A 14,909-nucleotide genomic window follows, 5' to 3' on the forward strand; every position below is an offset into this window, starting at 1 on the left:
TGTTTCGGCCACGCCCACTCAGTGTCCAGCGGCAAAGGGCGCGCAAGGGCAAAGAGTCCGGGGCCTGGCCTTCCAGCCGCCCCCTTACTACTGTGTGCCCTTGGCGAGTGACTAAATAGGAAAGATATTACGACTCCGTGGTCGTTCAAGGAACCTTCCCTTAGCGGACAGTTTGTTCCCCTCCCTCAGCCTCGGAATTGTGTGTGTGTGTGTGTGTGTGTGTGTGTGTGTGTGTGTGTGTCAAGGATCAAAATACAAAGATTAAGGACTATGGGGTCAGCAGTTCTTGGTTCCTCCCTTTGTGTCGTTCTCTGAGCTTCAGTTTCTTCGTCTGTGAAATGTGAGCGATGATAACCGCCTTTGGGCGGTAGGGAGACTAGTGATAAGAGAATGCGTATGCCCATGGCTAGAGCTAGCCTGGACCGGAGCGTGGCTGATACCTGCTCAGGCCGGGCATCCCCAGTCCCAGAGGGGATCCCCGCCGCCTGCATCCTTGGGTATAATTAGCCGGCAAGGACTACAACTTCCAGCGCGCCCCGCTCCGGCTGGGTCTTTCCGGGAGTTAGACCCGCTACCTCGAGGCCGATTTATTTTTTAAAGCTTGCATTTGTTGAGCTCTTCCCACGTGCCAAACAATATTCTAAGTGATTAAAATGAATTAACTTAGTTGGTCCATAAAATCCAGCAATCCAGTGAGGGAATATTATTATTGTCCCTGTTTTATAGATTTGAAACCGAGACATAGCCAGCTAAGGGATTTTGCTAGGAAGCAACAGGGCTCAGGATTTCTGCTCAGGCGGGACATTCAGAGCCTGTTTTCTACCCCACTCTGGTTCATCCTTTAAACAAACAAGTTTATTTGTTTTTTGGGTTTTTTTTGTGTTTGTGTTTTTTTCTTTTTAAATCAGAACTACATTAAAGCCTAAATTAGGGTATACTTTGTAACCCTACAGTAAAATAAACAAATCTTACGTGTATAGCTTAGTGCATTCTTCATAAATGTATACCTCTGTATAACTAAAGTCCAATCAAGATCTAGAAAATTTCCATCACTCCAGAAAGTTTCCTCTCACCCCCTTCGAGTCAATTTACTCTGGTCATAACTATCGATCTGTTTCCTATCACTATAGATTTGTTTTTCATGTTTAGAACTTCATGTCAATGGAATGGCTGACTGTATAAATACTGCCTTCTTTCTTTCTGCATCATGTTTTTTGAGATCCAACCTGTGGTGCGTATCAATAGTCTGTCCTTTTTTTACCCCCAGCTTTATTGAGATCTAAGTGACATATAACATTGTGTAAGTTTAAGGTGTACAATATTATTCGATACATGTATATATTGCAAAATGTTTCCCAAGATAAGGTTAGTTAACACATCCTTCACCTACACAGTTGCCATTTTGTTGTTTTGGTGAGAACATTAAAGGTCTACTCTCATAGCAACTTTCAAGTATAAGATAGATCCAGGGTTTCCCCGGTGGCAGAGAGGTTGAGAATCCACCTGACAATGCAAAGGATACGGGTTTGAGCCCTGGTCCATAAAGATCCCACATGCCGTGGAGCAACTAAGCCCACGTGCCACAACTACTGAAGCTCGTGTGCCTAGAGCTGGTGCTCCACAACAAGAGAGACCACCGCAATGAGAAGCCCGCGCACCATGGCGAAGAGTGCCCCCCGCTTGCCACAACTAGAGAAAGCCCGCGCGCAGAAACGAAGACCCAACACAGCCAAAAATAAATAAATAAAAATAAATAAATTTATTTAAGAAAAAAGATAGATACAGTACTGTTAACTATAGTCACCTTGCTGTACATTAGATCCCCAGAACTTACTCATCTTATAACTGAAAGTTTGTATCTTTTGAGCAACACCTCCCAGTTTCCCACAGCCCACAGCTCCTGGCAAACACCATTCTACAACCTGTTTCTATGTATTTGACTTTAAAAAAAAAAAAGGTCTACACATAAGTGAGATCATCCAGTGCTTGTCTTTCTTTATCTGGCTTATTTCACTCAGCAAGGTGCCCTCCAGGACCATCCATATGGTCACAAATGGCAAGATTTCTTTATTTTTTATGGCTGAATAATATTCCATTGTATGTGTGTGTGTGTATGTGTATGTGTATATATATATATATATATCACAGTTTCTTTATCCATTCATCCATTGCTGGACACTTAGGTTGTTTTCAAGTCTTGGCTATTGTGAATAATACTGCAATGAGCACAGGTAAGTTTTTTGTTTTAGTTGTGTTGTGTTTGTTTTTTAACTTGCTGGCTAGTAATTCATTGTATGAATGTACAGTAGTTTTTGAAACCCAATCCTTTGAACAAATGACCCCTGAGTTCCAGCCACCTTGGTCTTTCAGTTCCCCCGAGGGCCCGGTTCTTTCCACAGTGGGGTTTGGACACACTGTTCCCTCTGTCTGGGCTTCCCTTTCCTTCCTCTTGGCCTGGACTACTCTGCTCTCATACAGAGTGTCCCTCAGTGGGGGCAGGGATGCTGGTCCCCACCCCACCAGTGCCCACCGCCAAGCACAGTGCCTGGCTAAGGTGAGCAGTAAGCCTCTGTCTGTTGAATGGACACAGAAGTGGCAGGGGACCCCAGGAGGGCCGTGTGACACCAGGTTGCATTCCTAGAGGGCTCAGAGGCCTGTTCAATCTCAGAGCTCCACGAACTGGACTGACAGAAAAAAAGCACATGTTATTTCACTTCCCCCTATTTTCCTGATGTGGAAACTAAGGCTCAGAAATGGAGAGTGGTTTGCCCTAGGGCACACAGCCAGAAAGGGACAGAGCTGGAATGGGAACCCAGGTCTGCCTGGCCGCAATGCGGGCTTGGGATGGTGGTGGTGGGGAGTGATGGGAAGAGCCCGAGGGAAGGCCCTGGGAGAGTTGTTCCAGAGCAGAGTGGGGAAGTGGGGCCTGGTGCTCCCGAAAGTCCAGCCCCGTGGAAGTGGCCAGGCAGCTCTCAACTCAATAAAACAAATACAGTTGTGGCCATGGAGTGGAGGTCATGGGATGAGGTGAGCTCCCCATCACTGGAGGTGTGCAAGCCGTGGCAGAACAGCCCCTTGGAAGTGGTCCTTTAGAGGGACTGTGTGCCCTGGGAAGGGGCTCAGTGGTCTGGGGGGAGGTGAGGAGTTGGTCTTATGGGTCTCCAGGTTCTTTCTAAGGTGGGAGGTTATGAGTCTCTGACACCAAGGGGCTCCTCTTGGGCTGGCCCCTCAGCTGTAAGACAGAGCGATGAAAGAAACTTTTACTTTGCAAAGCTGTGTGCAACAGGGAGGGATGACTGGAAGGTTGAGGAGGGATCAGACACATGCACAGAAAAGAGCCACACTCAGCGCAGGCTCTCCAGGTCACCTCTGAAGCTGCACGCTGTGGGGGAGGGGTGGCGCCTCCATGTTGCTGATGAAGAAGTGGCAGCTGAGGTGAGTGAATTGTTGGACATCATACAACTGGTCAGAGGGCAAGTGAGGACTTGATTTCAGCTTGATTAATTTCTGAGCACATAGTGAGTGCACACAATAGGTTGCCAGCAAAGACAAGCAATGAGAAGTTTTTCTGATCAAAACTTTTAAAAACCACACCCCTGAGATAGTGGCTATGAAGGATCCCTGATGTGTGTCTGAATTGCTACCTCAGGTGCACACCTCTTTATCACTTGCCCTGTGCTGGTGCTTTACCATGTTACCTACTTCATCTTTTTTTTTTTTTTTTTTTTGCGATACGCAGGCCTCTCACTGTTGTGGCCTCTCCCGTTGCGGAGCACAGGCTCCGGACGCGCAGGCTCAGCGGCCATGGCTCACGGGCCCAGCCGCTCCGCGGCATGTGGGATCCTCCCGGACCGGGGCACGAATCCATGTCCCCTGCATCAGCAGGCAGACTCTCAACTGCTGCGCCACCAGGGAAGCCCCAGCTTCATCTTTATAACAAACCTATGAGTTGGTTTCTGCTGTTGTGCCCATTTTACAGATGAGGATTTTGAGGGTCAGGGAGATGAACGCCCTTGCCCAAGTCCCCAGCTGGTAAGCAGTAAGGAGATGATTAGGACCCAGGTCATCTGAGTCCACATTCTGGCCTTTTAGCCCTACTGTGTGCCTGGCTGTCTGCCAGTACCCAAAACTGACTCTGGGTCTGGATCTGTGACTCAGACCTGGATCATTACAGCCCAGAGCCCAGTGAGCTTTTCAGGCCACCTTGTGGCAGGCAGACAGGTGCCCCTTGAGATGGTTATGGCACCATCTGGCCATACCCGGCTCATCCACACACTGGCCAAAGGTCTGGGCAGGCCAGGACATGCCCTGTGGGGGTCGGAGCAGTGATCCAGAGCTGTTGGCCCCAGCGGTCAGAGCAGGGAGGGATAGCAGGGCCTTAGGTTGGGATCTGCCCTACTTGGTCCTGGGCAGAGAGACTAGGCTAGCTCCCTTGGTCTGCGGTGGGCCTGGAGCCTGGAGCTTTGGGCAGTGTTGCCTACCTCTCCGCCTACCAATTAAGCCACCAATGATCCCACCACACCACTACAAAGCTAATATTCCATGAGCCTTCACTCTGTTAGTCACTGTGCTCGGGACTTTAAGTGCATGAATTCATTTCTTCCTTACCACCACCTTCTGAGGTAGGTTTCATACATAACCCATAATTTACAGATGAGGAAATTGAGGCTTAGAGAGATTCTGTAACTTGCCTCACTACAGTTGAACCCAGCCCTGACTCTGAACCTGATCTCTTGACAGCTACGTTATAATAGCCGTGTCAAGTGCCATCCAACCTCCTGCAGCATCCTTTCCTTGGAGACACACAAGAGGAAACACATCTTAGGTATTAGGAATTGCACCATAGCTCCCAGATCCTGGTTCACGATTCCTCTCTCTCTCTCCCACCCCCGGTCTCTGTTGCATGGATGCTGAACTTAATGGATCCCAGATCCTGTTTCCCTCTTTGCCTTGCCTGCTGGGAAGCTCAGAACCCAATTCATGGCCTATCTCTGACATTTATCCAGAACTTCAAGGTAAATATTTAAATATTTCATGGACTCTACTCAGGCCTAAATTTTCCTCATTTGTTTTCCTTTCATCCAGGTTTCTTCACTTTTTAAGCTTGTTGTAGCACATAATTTTTCCAATTTTAAAAAATTGTGGTAAAATATATAACATAAAGTTTACCATCTTAACCATTTTCAAATGTACAGTTCAGTGGTATTAAGTACACTCATATTGCTGTGGAAACATCTCTGCCATCTGTCTCCAGAACTTATTTCATCTTGCAAAACTGAAAGCCTGTATCCATTAAACAATTACTCCCCATTCCTCCCTCCCCCAGCCCCTGGTAACTACCATTTTCCTTTCTATCTATAATTTTGACTACTCTAAGTAGCTCCCATAAGTGGAATCAATTTTTGTCTTTTTATGACTGGCTTGTTTCACTTAGCATAACGAGGTTCATTTATAGCATTTGTAGCATGTGTCAAAATTCCCTTCCTTTTTAAGGATGACTAATATTCCATTGTGCGTATAAACCACATTTTGCTCATCCATCTGTCAGTGGACATTTGGGTTGCTTCCACATTTTAGCTATTGTGAATAACGCTGCTATGAACACGGGTATACATGCAGCATATATATTTTGATAATCTGTTTTAAAATTGGAGGTTTAGGAAACAAACATTCTTTTAAAGTGCCTGGCATATTGTGACTACCTGATACATATCTATTGAGTGTAAGTCAGATGTGGCACCTGCCATGAGGAGAGGGCCACCCAGGATGATGAAAAGACAGTGGGCATGTGTCCTGAGCAAGCCATGGATTCAATGCCCTGGGAGCTCAAACAATTGGTGGGTGGGGTCCTTGCTATGTGCCAGTCCCCATGCCAGGAACAGTATCTCAGTGATCTGGTTTTATCCTCACAAGAATCCTGTGAAGTAAGGAATATTATTTTCTCTAAGTTATGAATGAAGATGTCCAATATCATGCTACAGGGAGAAGTGGGGACTCCAGGAGGCTTAACAGGGAGATGGCCAAGCCAAGTTCAAACTCTGGCCTCTCTTACCCTAACTCTGTGCCCCATCCTTAGCATCTGGGTGGGGCGGTATAGGGATGGGGAACTTCCTGCCTGAGGGGCATTGTAGTCAGGACAGACTAATGCAACCAGACCTAGCAAAAAAAAAGAAAGTATTGTTTCAATAATGGAAGAGTCTGGTGGTGATGGCTTCAGGCATGGCTACATCTAGGGGCTCACACAAAGTCTTCAGAAGTCCACGTGTCTCCATTTCTCAGCTCTGCTTTACTCAGTCTTGGATTATTTCTCTGTAGATCTTTCCCTCATGGTAGTAAGACAGACAGCTGTTGGAGGTCGCTTTCTCACAGCTTGGACATCCCAGCGGGGAGCAACGAGGTTCTCATTCTCAGCAGTTCCAACAAAAGTCCTTTATTTGAGTCCCACTGGTTCTAACTGACCCAGCTTTGGTCACATGCCCAAACTCAAACCAACAGCTCTGGCCAGGGGGTTGCTGTGCCGGACTGGTCAGGCCTCATCACATGCACCCCATGGGGTAAGGAGAAGGAGGGGTGAAGAAGTTTCCCAAAGGAAAACTGGGTGTTGTTACCAGGGAAGCAAGGAGAGCTGCTAGGTGGCCAGAACGGGGGGTGGGCAGGGGTAAGTGTGGAGGAGGCCCCACTGGGTGAGGAGAAATGGGGAGGGCTGAGGTGAGCGAGGAGGACTCTTTCCTCATTGCAGGGCCTTGGTGCTGCGGTCAGAGTTGGTTCCTGGCTTACGGCCACTTCCCCTCTCTGAGCCCCATGACACTTCTCTGTAGCGTAGGCATGGTTAGAATGGAACCTGCCTCTCCTGGGCAATGTCAGACATCAGAGAGACCATGATGTAAAGCACACCGTAGGTGCTCAGTAAATGCTGATTCCAACTCCACTCAGGAGGCACAAGGACATCCTCCCCTAGGACTTCCCTGGAGCTGAGAGTGTATTTGCATCTCACAATCTCTTTTGGTTGTTCGAGGCCTCACTGAGTGCCCATCCTGGGCTGGGTGTCTCCCTGGCCACCCTCACTTGCCCCTGGTGTGGGAGGACCCAGCGCCCCATGGTCCAGACACAGACAGCATGGCTCAGAGAGGGGCGGTGACTTCCCCAGGCCTCCCAGCCCCAAGAACTTGAGATCCCCTTTCTCCTGTGTCAACATGGGGATGGTTGGGCCTGAGACTGGAGGAGGAGTTGGGGGTTCGGCCTCTGCTGGGAGGCCGTGGGTTCTGGGAAGATATTTAAAGCCAGTCTGAGGGTGAGCTCCTGGTGTGGGGGGGTAGATACCCTCTGAGGGCCTCAAAGGAGGGGAACAATCAAGGTTGCCTTCACTCCTCAGTGAAGACCTCGTGTTTGATTATTACGCTATTTTACTAGTTCCCTTCCCTGACCTATTGCCTTTCTCACCTTCCACACAGGTCCTCTGCCACGGAAGACTCTTGTAGCAAGGAGGGGATGGAGGGCTCACCTTCCTCGCCTGCCGCCTGCCCCAGGGCTGGGCCTGGTTCCCACATTACCTGGGCTCAGTTCTGCCAGACCCTGGCTCCTGTGACCTAGGCCCCCAGGCCTGGGAGCACAGGGACTGTCACCTTGATCCTGCCCTCCTACCCTCTCCTCATCTGTGCTCCGGGCCTCCTGAGGAGTCCTTCCCATCCCAGGAGGTGTGGTCTCTCTCAGGGTTAATGATTGCTCAGGAGAGGCGGAGGTGGTGTCAAAGTCTGCTGGCCGCACCACTGCAGGCCCCAGAAGGTGCCCACCTGTGCTGCAGGGCCCATCATCTGCCTCCGGGGCCCCTTCCGGGGCACAGGTAGGGAGGGCACAGCTCCTCTGCAGCAGGGGCGCGGGGTCTCCTGGCCAGGGGTAGGGACCGAGTGGGATGGTTGGGGCCATGGCGTGCTCTGGGGGTCTCCCCCGCAGCTGGGTGGGAGCGCTGGGAGGAGGGAGCAAGCACTGAGCAGACCTGGAGTGGGTCCCAGCCTGGCCGCAAGGCCTCAGTGTCTCTTGCAGCGTGAGGCTAGTAATACCTATTCTCAAGGTTCTGATGGCTCCCTTCCTTCTAAGGCCTTGGGCGATTTGGATCCAATGAGGTTTCTTCTCAGGACAGAGGGAGGCAGGTGCCCTAGAAAAATGAATTCACATGCCCCAGCCCCTTTCACGGGAAGCCTGAAGTGGGGAAGAGAGGGCGGCTGAGCCAGGGGCTCCAGAGCTCAAAGAGAAAGGACTGGGCTCCAACTCCAGGTGCTTGGGTTCAGATCCCAGCTCCATCCTGACTTTGGGTGGGCTCCATAACTCTTCTGGGCCTCAGTTTCCTCATCTGTAGAATGGGGACGGTAATAGTGCAGGAAAGACGCTGGAGAGCCCCAGAGCAATTTGGCCTGTGGTCGGTAATGAAGTCTGGTGCCTCCTCGGCCCAGACTAGGAAGTGTCTAGCTGGGACTCACTACAGGTGGCCCCCAGCTCTGGCACATTCCCAGGCCCCGACACATCTCTTTGCCCTGGGGTACCAGGTGGAGACTTGGCTGAGAGCTGAGCCGGGCCTGGGCCTCTTCCCTGAGGCAGGGACTGCTGGGTTGGGGCACCAGGCACAAAAGCAGGGGCCTGGGGACACTGAGATCCAACTTATGGAAACAGGCTGTGACCAGTGTGTGGACTCTGGTTCTTATCCACACCCTATTCTCAGGCAGGGGTGGGGTGGGGTGGGGAAACTGAGGCCAGGAGGATAAGACCTTGCCTGGGGTAAGTGAAATGCGGCAATCCAAACTCCGGATCATTTGACTCCATGTCTGTTTACCAGGGAAGCAGCCTGGGGATGGGACTGGAGGGGCCCCAGGGCCCTGGTGGCATCAAGTGGAGCCCAGATGGAGGCTGGCCCAGGCGCTCCTGGCTTGGGAGCCAGTCTGGGTCTAACACTCTGCCCCTTCCTCTGGGCCATCCCTCTCTGAGCTTCTCTGAGCCTCAGTTTCTTCACCTGGACCCCAGAATAATAATTCCTACAGCTGGGAAACAACTGTGAAAAGTAAACAAGAAGGCGAGAAAGCGGAAGTGAGAGTTTGTAGTCAGTTGGAAGTGGTGGAGTGGCTGGTGGCTGAGCCTGCCTGCAGGGGCCCCATGGGTGAGGAGGGCCACCTCCCTCTCTGACCCTCCTGGAGGCCCTGAGCAGTCCTAGGGTCCACACTCCCAGTGCCTCCGAATTCTAGAAAGTCTTGGAGCCATGGGCTGTTGAGAGCTGTGGCTGCCGCAGGGGGTGGGCAAGCCCCTCTCAAAGGGACAGGCCCAAGGGCCTGCATGTCTCATGGGGTGCGGGCCAGAGCCACTCTAATTCACCTCTGCAACCTTTTGTTTTGTTTTGTTTTGTTTTTGTTTTGCGGTACGTGGGCCTCTCACTGTTGTGGCCTCTCCCGTTGCGGAGCACGGGCTCTGGACGCGCAGGCTCAGCGGCCATGGCTCACGGGTCCAGCCGCTCCGTGGCATGTGGGATCTTTCTGGACCGGGGCACGAACCCGTGTCCCCTGCATCAGCAGGCGGACTCTCAACCACTGCGCCACCAGGGAAGCCCTCTGCATCCTTTTTGACCCTTTCCCAAGCACTTTTTGAGGGCTGGGAAAGGGGAAGTGTAGAGAGAGCTTTGGGGACGGGGCTTGGGGGAAAAGAAGCTGTAATTTCTAGAATGTAGGTAGTCTCATTTTTCAGGAGACAAACTGAGAGTCAGAGAGGAGCAAAGCAGAGCCCCAGGGCTCAGCTGTGCAGGGACTGGGGCCTGGAGAAAGCCATGCCTCCTTCACTCCCATGCCTCTGCCTAGGGCTGCCTGGCACGAAGGAGCCCTGGGGAAGGGACTGGCCTGGGCCCTGTCAGGTCCCTTCCCCAGTATAATCCATGGGCAACTCCATTCACTTCTCCTCCCCCTCTCCCTCCCCCTCCCCTCCTCTTCTCTTCTCCTTCTCCTTCTGCTTCTCCTTCTTCTTCTTCTTCTTCTTCTTCTTCTATTTAATAGTATTTTCAATGTTGTTAGTTTCAGGTGTACAGCAAAGTGATTCAGTTATACATATATTCTTTTTTCAGATTTTTTTCCCTTATAGGTTATTACAAAATATTGAGTATAGTTCCCTGTGCTATACATTAGGTCCTTGCTGGTTATCTATTTTACTCCATTCACTTCTTGTTCATTGGTGCTCGCTCTGTCCCTTTCCCCTGCTGGCGTGCCACGAGCTTAGGGGCCAGTGGAGGGGCCACCAACGCCTGAATTCGGCTCCACACCTGACCTGGCCTTGGAGGATAGAGAGAATTTGCACATATGCAGAAGACTAGGGAAGGTGTTCTGGGCAGAGGGGAGGACATATGCAAATGTCTGGAGGCAGGAAAACAGGCTGTGTACCGAGAACAGGAGCATTCAATGCCCATGGGCCACAGGAGGAGAAGAACGGCTTGTGTGGGAAGAGACCCAGCAGCTGTGAGGCCCTAGCTTGCCAAGCGGAGGGACAGGAAGTGGCTTCCGCAGCCAGTGGGAGCCATGGCGGAGGTTTGAGCTTGGGAGTGGCCGAGCCTGGTGACGTGGGCAGGCTCACTGGTGGGGCAGGTTCAGCCTGAGCCTTCCCCAGCTCACACAGACTCTGTGCATTTTTCTCAGGTGACCGAATCCAGAGGATGATGCTCTGACTGTAGAACTTTGGCCTCATTATGATCAAATTAGTGTGCATTTATAAAAGTTTTCGTGACAAGGAGGAGGCAAGATTGCGTGAAACCCAGGGCTGGGGCGAGGCAGTGAGAAAGAGCGCTGGACCGGGAGGCAGCAGGTTGGCGTCCAGGCTCTGCCCTGGGCGTGGCGTGTTGAACAGGAGCCCGAGCTTCCCTGGGACTCAGCCCTCTCTTCCTTCCCCAGGGGATGGTGAGGGCTTGACACAGGTAAAAGACTCCGTGTGCCTCACACAGAACATCAAAGGTCATCATGCTGCTCTGAGTAAGGGTCACAGGCTTCTTGAGGCCCCATGAGAATGGGAGGGGGCAGTCAGAAGAAACTTTGATGAGTGATGGGTAGAGCTGGGTGGGGGAAGGGGGCCTGGAGGCAGAGGCCTCAGGGACCCTGCAGAATGAAGCCTGTGGTTAAGGCTGTTCTGCCCCCATCTCGACCCTGGGGGCTCTGCACGGCCTGTGGGAGAGTCTGGCCAAAGGGGAAGAGAAAACCAGAAGCCTGGCAGGAGAGAGCACAGACATCCTGCCCTGAGTTCCGATCCCATTACTCATTGGGTCGCATCCCTTCCCATCCAGGACCACAGTTTGCTGAGGAATCAGTGGTAATGGGTGCAAAGTTCCAGCCACAGCACTCGGCCATCGTGCCTGCTCCCTTCCCCTGGGAACTGGATCCCAGGACAGGAGTCTCCTGTCTTCCCTACTGCACTTTGACTTGGTGAGGAGCACGGCTGGCATACCTGAAGCCGCTCACTTAAGTGTCCAATAGTCCTATGGCTGCTGATTCACCTCTAAAGGAGGGGAAGCGAGGGAGCAAAAGAGGTGAGGGTGTTAGGTCCAAGATCACACCCCAAGGGGGTGCCAGGGCTAGCTGCCTCCGGCCAGTGTTAAGTGTCCCGGATTTTGCTCACACAGTGGATGCCAGCAGTCTATCAGCATCACCGGAGCCCAGCTCCATCGGCATCTCCACTATCAGCCCACCACCACCATCATCATCTCCGCCCCACAACCATCAGCACCACCAGCTCCATCTGCATCCCCACCCGCATCATCACGAACATCACTGTTGTGTCCACCCCCACCTCATCCCCACTGCCATCACCACTTCCATGCCCTCTGCCATCCCTACCCCTAACCAAACTGCTCTCTCTGAACCCCAACTCCATCGCGCCAGCACCTCTCATGGCATCGCCATCCCCACAGCACAGTCGTCATCTCACTGAGGACTGTGGCTCAGCACACGTGATTCTGAGGACTGAGGGCTTTTTTTTTTTTTTTTGCGGTACGTGGGCCTTTCACTGATGTGACCTCTCCCGTTGCGGAGCACAGGCTCCGGACGTGCAGGCCTAGCGGCTACGGCTCACAGGCCCAGACGCTCCGCAGCATGCGGGATCTTCCCGGACCGGGGCACAAACCCACGTCCCCTGCATCGGTAGGTGGACTCTCAACCACTGCGCCACCAGGGAAGCCCCTGAGGGCTTATTAATTCCTCCCAGGAAGCGGGTCCATCTGCACTTCCCAACCTGGCTGAGCATAGCCCTGCTGTCCAGCATGTGGGCTGTCCTCAGCTATCATCTTTGGAGACTTTGGCAAGCCAACAGTTTTCACAGCCGCTTCCCCAGGGGCACTGGCTAGAGTCCCACTGCAGGTGATGACCCAGAAATACAGTCCATGGTGTCATCCACACACAGCCCTGCCCTGTTCTTGACCTCTACACTCAATCTCAGGGCATGGGCAGGATCATGGGCACAGGGGAGAGACGGGAGCGGTTTCTGTGGTGACCGCACTGGGAATAGCAGTCATAAAGTGAAGATGGCCCCACAAGATGCACAAGGAAGGGATTTGCATTTGCTGAGCACCTACTGTGTGCCAGGCACCAAGCTGGCACATTCTATTCTCATTCGCCACCTCCCCCCCTCCGCCCCCAACTTATCACTTATTGGAGGTATCATTCCCATTCTACAGATGAGGAAATAGGCTCAGGGAAGGGCAGTGAATTGCCCGGCGCAGCTCTGCAGCTTCTCATCTCTGTAAACTCAAGCAAGGCTCTTCACCTCTCTGAGCTTTAGTTTCCCCATGTGTAAAGTGGGTATAATGGCTTTTACCCTTAAGTGCTCTTGTGAGTGTTACATAGCACCCGGGCCAGGGTCTGGTACATCGTAGCTGTTCCTTACGTGGCAGCTCTTACTGTTCATCACCACAGTGTTGAATGGCTGCCACACGTTCTGTCAAGGGCTCGGCCACATTTTTCTTAAGCATTTGCTTGTGTTTCATGTTTAGGTTACTTCCATTTTCCAAGGTCAGAAATAATCGCTTGTGATGAACAACTTTCTGCAAAAAGTTTCTTTATTTTAGGTTAGTTAGATTACTGGGTCAAAGAGGGCGCATGTTTTAAAGATTTTGAGTCCACAGCTGAACTGGGTTTTTCCTCTCCTGCTGGAGTCCTGGCGGAAGGTGGGGCTGCACCCTTCCCTCTGTGCATGGGAGAGACCAGGGCCTTGAGCTTGGAGAACTGTGTTTGAATCCCACTCATTTCTAGCTGTGAGATCCTTAGCGGATCAGTTTGAGCCCCAGTTTCCCTGTCTGCAAAAGGAGATTAAATTATGTGAATTCCAAATATCCGGCCTCCAAAATATATCTCTACTCTCGCCTCTTCTCTCCAGCCCTGCTGCCACCATTTCAGCCCACTGGCACCCAGCAGCTGGAAAGATCTTTAAGAAAAGTAAATGAATCCCTGTCACTCCCCTGCTTAAAACCCTGAAACGACATTCTGTTTTTCTTAGAATAAAACTAACCATCCTCACCATGTCTTACAGGGCCCAGCATGATCTGGCCCCAGCCTACTTCTCCAGGCTCATCTCCCACCCCTCTCCCCTCTGTCCCTGTGCTCCAGCCACACAGCCCCTCTTTCAATTCCTGGAACACACCTGGTTCTTACCTGACCCGGGGCCATCTCTTGTATTGTCCGTACAACCTGGAAGGACCCTATAACAGTGCTCGCTCACAGGGCCTGCCCAGATGTCTTAACTGTAAAACCTGTGGGATTTTTATTTATTTATTTTTATTGAGGTATGGTTGCTGTACAATATTATATAAGTTTCAGGTGTACAACATAGTGATTCACAATCTTTAAAGGTTACAATCCGCTTCTAGTTATTATAAAATGTTGGCTATATTCCCTGTGTTGTACAATGTATCTTTTTAGCTTATTTATTTTATACCCAGTAGTTTGTACTTCATCCCCTACCCCTGTCTTGCCCCTTTCTTCCCTGTTCCCACTGGTAACCACTAGTTTGTTCTCTATATCTGTGCCTGTTTCTTTTTTGTGATATTCACTAGTTAGTTTTATTTTTTAGATTCTACATATAAATGATATGATACAGTATGACTTATTTCACTTAGTATAATACCCTCTAGGTCCACCCATGTTGTTGCAAGTGGCAAATTTTTATGGCTAAGTAGTATTCTACTGTATGTATGTGTGTGTGTGGTGGACACTTAGGTTGCTTCCATATCTAGGCAATTGTAAATGATGCTGCTATGAACATTGGGGTGCATTTATGTTTTTGAATTAGTGTTCATTTTTTTCCAGATACATACATGGGAGTGGAATTGCTGGGTCATATGGTAGTTCTATTTTTAATTTTTTGAGAAACCTCCATGTTGTTTTCATAGTGGCTGTACCAATTTACATTCCCACCAACAGTGTACAAGGGTTCCCTTTTCTCCACATCCTCATCAGTATTTGTTATTTCTGTTCTTTTTGATGATAGCCGTTCTGACAGGTGTGAGGTGATATCTCATTGTGGCTTTGGTTTGCATTTCTCTGATGATGCTCAACATCGAGCATCTTTTCATGTGCCTGTTGGCCATCTGTATGTCTTCTTTGGAAAAATATCTATTCACATCTTCTGCCCATTTTTTAATCAGGTTGTTTGTTTTTATTGATGTTGAGTTATATGAATTGTTTATGTATTTTGGATATTGAGCCCTTGTCAGTTTCATCATTTGCAAATATTTTCTCCTACTTGGTAGGTTGTCTTTTCGTTTTGTTGATGTTTTCCTTTGCTGCACAAAAGCTTTTAAGTTTAATTAGGTCCCTTTTTTTAGTTTTTGCTTTTATTTCCTTTGATTTAGGAGGCAGATCAAAAAAATATTGCTACAATTTTTGTCAAAAAGTGTTCTGCTTATG

Source organism: Aethalodelphis obliquidens, unplaced genomic scaffold (genome assembly GCF_003676395.1).
Source record: "Aethalodelphis obliquidens isolate GAN/ISIS:26980383/991018 unplaced genomic scaffold, ASM367639v1 scaffold121, whole genome shotgun sequence".
In the NCBI taxonomy this organism is placed as follows: Eukaryota; Metazoa; Chordata; class Mammalia; order Artiodactyla; family Delphinidae; genus Aethalodelphis; species Aethalodelphis obliquidens.